The sequence below is a fragment of the Rattus norvegicus genome, chromosome 2, assembly GCF_036323735.1.
Source record: "Rattus norvegicus strain BN/NHsdMcwi chromosome 2, GRCr8, whole genome shotgun sequence".
Classification (NCBI taxonomy): domain Eukaryota; kingdom Metazoa; phylum Chordata; class Mammalia; order Rodentia; family Muridae; genus Rattus; species Rattus norvegicus.
This window is the reverse complement of record NC_086020.1, coordinates 120426948-120433180: the sequence shown is the minus strand read 5'-3', so window position 1 is coordinate 120433180 and position 6233 is coordinate 120426948. Positions and strand designations below refer to the sequence as shown.

Below are 6233 nucleotides of genomic sequence, written 5' to 3'. Positions count from 1 at the left end.
GCTCCCTGCACCCAATCCCGTGGGGGAGAGAGCTGAACTCCCAGAAGTTCGGACAATCCCGAGACCGCAGAACAGACTGCCACTTCTGCCCACTTCTGCACAAGAAAACAAATTTACTTTCTGAGGCGCTTGGAACAGTGCTCTAAAGCTGTCGTACTCCCAACGTAAGGTTCTTATTTATGTTGTGCGTGACACTGTTCCTACCTAGGAACAGGAGGTATAAACAAATATCTGCTCATCCCAGACAGGAACTGACCACAACCCTAGGTCCATCTTGGCAAACCAATGAGTTCTCGGGGTTGTGTAGTGGAGCGTAGGTGAGGGGTTGCTTACAGGAACGTGGGCAATTCAAAGGCATTAGTGAAGGGTTATCCAGGATGGGTGACAACCCAGGAACGTTGTAACCCTGGAGCTTTCTACAACTCGCTTGCAGTTCAACAGCTTTGAGAGTCTCCTCGCCTCAGGAGCCCTTACTACTTACACAGCCTTAGGGAAGGAGAGCCCTTGTGACTCTAATATATCTCAGGGACTTTCCAAGACTCGTGCATTATTTGCTTCTTGAGTCTTACCAGCCTTGTTTCAAGATGGGATGTTTGAGTTGGGAAGAAATGGGTAGCACCCATTGAAAGGTAGAAGTTTTAAGGTTGCCCCTCTAGACAAAAGTTTAGAGCAGAAGAAAGAAACTGGTCGGGCACTGGAACTGCGATTACACCAGCCGGTTTGACAACTCTCTCCCAGGAACTAGCTGACCATAAAGTTAAATTAAAATCTTAGAGAACAACCTTGAGAAGCAGGAAGCTTCTCCCAGGAACTGATGGACCATAAAGTTAAATAATATTGAGAAACAGGAAGCTCCTCCTTGTGATTTTTCACTGGTATTCTCAACATTTTCCAATGATGCCCTCCCTACCCCCTTGGGTTGTGGCTTCTTCCTTTAAATTCCCCTTCTTTTAGCTACTGGTCGTCGAACTCCACTGCCCCTGTGTGGGATATGAGTCTCGACCCCAGTGCACTGGTTCCTATCAATAAACCTCGTGTAAATTACAGCAAGGACAGTCTTACGTGAGTTCTTGGGGGGTTGTGTCATCCCGGGACTTGAGTGAGGGTCTCCCTGCTCTGGGGGTCTTTCACCATACTCTACCTACCATCTGTTTTGATAGCATTCACGTTAATTGGCACGAATCTTCATACAAACACACAAAAAGGAGTGCTTGCCTACAGTAGGTGCTGATGTGAAATTAGAGAAAAGAATACAGGATTCAGCAGCTTGCAAGTGAAGGAACATGGAATAATGTTCTTTTTAGAAAAATTAGTAAATTTTCAGTGTTATGTAAACATCTTGATTTATCTTAAATAACCAACCAAGAAAGGAAAATTATCTTAGCTGATGGTTTTATAGCAACATATCTGTCTTACTAAAATGTGATTATTTGTGGTTTAAAGAACATACAATTATTCAAATTACAATATGTTAAGGAATCATTGTAGTGCAAAAAGATTAGTTGGAGAAACGTTCCAAATAAACTACAAATTATTTTCTAGGAACTCTATGGTTGCCTGAAGGGAAGATAGATTATCCTCACTGTGGTGGCTTGAATAGGAATGATTCTCATAGGGTCATGTATTTGAATGCTGAGTCACCACAGAATGGTGTTGCTTGACATGGATTAGAAGATGTGGCCTTGTTGGAGTGGGTGTGGCCTTGTTGGAGAAAGAGTGTCACTGGGGTTTCAAAAGCCTAGGCCAGGCCCAGTACATTTCTCTTCCTGTTGGCTGCAGATCTGGATGTAGAATTCCCAGCTATTTCTCTAGCACCATGTCTGCCTGGGTGCCACCATGTTTCCAAACATGATGCAATGGATTAAACTTCTAAAATAGACATAAGTCCCAACTAAATGCTCTCTTTTACAAGAGTTGCTGTGGTCACGGTGTCTCTCCATAGCAGTAGAACACTAAGACACTCAGTTTCTTTCTTTCTATGTTTTTTCAGTTTGTCTATTTTTTTGAAACAAACAAAACGAAACCTCATAGGAAAATGAAAGGAAATGTTTTGAATCTGAAGATGAGCTGGTGAGAGCTGCCGTCTATATAGTCTGTTGAGTATAAGTCATTTACTTAGCTCTTTGATTTTCCTCAATGATATTTTTATATTTTTTAGTGTTCAGGTTTTCCATGTTATATTGTGTTTACCTCTGAATATTTCATATTTTTGTTGGTATTCTAAATGGTCCCATTTCTTTATTTGTTTATGTATTTTTAGCACCGTACTCAGAAGGCTGTGTCCTCATACAGGTAAGTGCTGTGGCCTTATGGTGCCTAGAGCATTTGTCCTTCTGAGAGTCACAGGCCCTCTGGCTTGTCTACAGCTCATCTGTTTCCAGACGCTTGCACACTTGCATTAGTTCCCACACAAGATCTCCCACACCCCCAAATGCAGCTCGTAGCCAGGGAATTTGATGCTTATGCTTATAGCTCAAGAACTAGAAAACACTGTAAACAATTGTTCAAAATGTCAATTTCTTTTTTACAACATTACTTATATATGTATGTATTTATGTAAGTATGTATCTGTATGTGTGTATATGTATGTATGTGTATATGTATGTGTATATGTGTGTATGTAAGTATATATATGTAATGTATGTGTATGTATGTATGTATGTATGTATGTATGTATGTATGTAGGTAGGTATGTGTGGGTTTGCATGTGCACACATATGAGCCATGGGTCAAGAGGACAACTTCCAGGAACTGGTTCTCCTTCTAGCAAGTGGTCCTGGCATGAAGTTGTAGGACTTGACAGTAAGCACCTCTACGATCTGAGCTCTCTCTGTGGTCCATTCAACTTCAACTTCTAATTGATTAATGATATTATGTAGAATTACACCCCATGTTTAGAAATATTGATCTTATAGTTTGTACCCTTGCTAAAGTCATTTTCCCTACACCCGTTGTTTCTTGTATAATCTTTCGAATTTTAAGCATAGGAATTTCCGACTCCTATAAATAAAGACAGGATTATTTCTCTTTTTTGCCTTTATGAGGAGGCTTTATTGTTAATTATTTACCTTACTAGTCTCAGAAAGAACAGATTAGCTCAGTCCAACATGATTTGCAATTGGTAAAATCTAGGGAAGCAGGTGTTCTGGTAGCTAAGGATTTAATTTGGGTGCTTTTTCTTTTTCTTTCTTTCTTTTTTTTATTAACTTGAGTATTTCTTATATACATTTCGAGTGTTATTCCCTTTCCCGGTTTCCGGGCAAACATTCCCCTCCCCCTCCCCTTTCTTATGGGTGTTCCCCTCCCCACCCTCCCCCCATTGCCGCCCTCCCCCCAACAGTCTAGTTCACTGGGGGTTCAGTCTTAGCAGGACCCAGGGCTTCCCCTTCCACTGGTGCTCTTACTAGGATATTCATTGCTACCTATGAGGTCAGAGTCCAAGGTCAGTCCATGTATAGTCTTTAGGTAGTGACTTAGTCCCTGGAAGCTCTGGTTGCTTGGTATTGTTGTACTTTTGGGGTCTCGAGCCCCTTCAAGCTCTTCCAGTTCTTTCTCTGATTCCTTCAACGGGGGTCCTATTCTCAGTTCAGTGGTTTGCTGCTGGCATTCGCCTCTGTATTTGCTGTATTCTGGCTGTGTCTCTCAGGAGCGATCTACATCCGGCTCCTGTCGGTCTGCACTTCTTTGCTTCATCCATCTTGTCTAATTGGGTGGCTGTATATGTATGGGCCACATGTGGGGCAGGCTCTGAATGGGTGTTCCTTCAGTCTCTGTTTTAATCTTTGCCTCTCTCTTCCCTGACAAGGGTATTCTTGTTCCCCTTTTAAAGAAGGAGTGAAGCATTCACATTTTGATCATCTGTCTTGAGTTTCATTTGTTCTAGGCATCTAGGGTAATTCAAGCATTTGGGCTAATAGCCACTTATCAATGAGTGCATACCATGTGTGTCTTTCTGTGATTGGGTTAGCTCACTCAGGATGATATTTTCCAGTTCCAACCATTTGCCTACGAATTTCATAAAGCCGTTGTTTTTGATAGCTGAGTAATATTCCATTGTGTAGATGTACCACATTTTCTGTATCCATTCCTCTGTTGAAGGGCATCTGGGTTCTTTCCAGCCAGCTTCTGGCTATTATAAATAAGGCTGCGATGAACATAGTAGAGCACGTGTCTTTTTTATATGTTGGGGCATCTTTTGGGTATATGCCCAAGAGAGGTATAGCTGGATCCTCAGGCAGTTCAATGTCCAATTTTCTGAGGAACCTCCAGACTGATTTCCAGAATGGTTGTACCAGTCTGCAATCCCACCAACAATGGAGGAGTGTTCCTCTTTCTCCACATCCTCTCCAGCATCTGCTGTCACCTGAGTTTTTGATCTTAGCCATTCTCACTGGTGTGAGGTGAAATCTCAGGGTTGTTTTGATTTGCATTTCCCTTATGACTAAAGATGTTGAACATTTCTTTAGGTGTTTCTCTGCCATTCGGCATTCCTCAGCTGTGAATTCTTTGTTTAGCTCTGAGCCCCATTTTTTAATAGGGTTATTTGTCTCCCTGGGGTCTAACTTCTTGAGTTCTTTGTATATTTTGGATATAAGGCCTCTATCTGTTGTAGGATTGGTAAAGATCTTTCCCCAATCTGTTGGTTGCCGTTTTGTCCTAACCACAGTGTCCTTTGCCTTACATAAGCTTTGCAGTTTTATGAGATCCCATTTGTCGATTCTTGATCTTAGAGCATAAGCCATTGGTGTTTTGTTCAGGAAATTTTTTCCAGTGCAATTTGGGTGCTTTTAATACTTAGCCTTCTAACACTTCGAACATAACCCAGAACAACGCAGCAGCCCGCCTTTTCACTTCAATACCACACCTACCTCCCTTCATTACGGAAATATCTTCATTAAATTTGATTCCCAGAGGACAGGTTCCCTGGAGCATATAGCCACGAGGTCAGTGCACAAAAAGAAAACTGAAAATAAAACTCGGTATGGTAATTTACTAATCTAAGGAAGCAAAACCTTCCAGTATATTAAGTAAACCTAGTTACAAATGCACTAGTAGGTCTGTGTGGAGGCTCTGCCGGAATACCTGAGAACAGCCAGTTATTTACAAGATACATGGGCAGGAAGGGTGCACCTAGCCCAGCAAGGGCCTCAGAAGCCAAAAGCGTTCTCTTCGCCGAGAGCACAAAGAAGAATCCGTCTTCATCTTTTTCCTTCTCGTAAAGCTGTCCCATAGTTAGGCTGGACCATGGGACTGTCTTGTCCACAAACAAGAAGAGCGCCTTCTCAGAAGGAAGTTGGAGTCTTTTCCTGACGAGCCACGTGAACTGAGCCACAGCGATGTCAGATGGGACCAAGTATTCCTCTTGTCAATGTCAACAATCTGAAAGCTGGAGACTTCTTTCACGATCACTGGGAACCCGGTCGGGTTACTTCGCTCTGATCTTTGCGGATTCCATGTATCTGTGTTCCAGCGAGTGGTTCTCCTTAAACATCCACCTCATGGTGGCGGCTTCACTTTGGTGAAGCGACCACAACAATGGAGGCGGAGGCAGCGACGACCGACAGGATTATTTCTTAATCCCAATAAGCATGTCTTTTCTTTCTCCTCATTTCTTCACTGTGTTGGATCTCTATTGTGACGTATAGGACATAGACGATATAACTACAGCGAGGGTTCTTTATCTTTCTTTTGATCTTGGGACTCAGTCATTATTGGTTTTTTTTGTCATTGATTTTTAAACAGTATGATATTAATTGTAAGTTTGTTGTTGTTGCTTTGTTGTAGAAGTGCATTATCAGCTTCTAACTTCTGACACTGGAAAAAAGAAAAAAATTGGGTCCAAAGTAAACAAAATAAGAAAGAAAAAAAAATAAGAGCAGAAACTAGTGAGATAAGAAATAGAAAAATGACATAGAAAGTAAAATCCAAAGCTGGGTGACTCGAAGACAACTGCAATATCAAACTTGTAGTAGTGAAGAGGAAACAGAGAGAAGATATGAATAGCAACGGTAGTTATGAAAAGAGGACATTGTTATAAACACCGCAATAAATAATAAAGCATAATAAATGCAGTTAACACATGACTTTAGGTACATAAACTTGTACATCTACATATACTGGTGATTCTTTTTAATTAACCATTCCATTCATTTACATCTCATATGATATCCCACTTCTCCGTTACCTTCTCCACCAACCCCCCCATCCCAGGATATCCTACTTCCCAGTTACCC

The 6233-nt window shown here is 41.6% G+C and overlaps 1 pseudogene; it reads right to left on the bottom strand.

The window, feature by feature from the left end:
- Positions 1-3688: 3688 nt before the first annotated feature.
- Gabarapl2-ps3 (GABA type A receptor associated protein like 2, pseudogene 3) lies at positions 3689-5681 on the bottom strand (annotated as a pseudogene).
- Between the last annotated feature and the right edge of the window lie 552 nt (positions 5682-6233).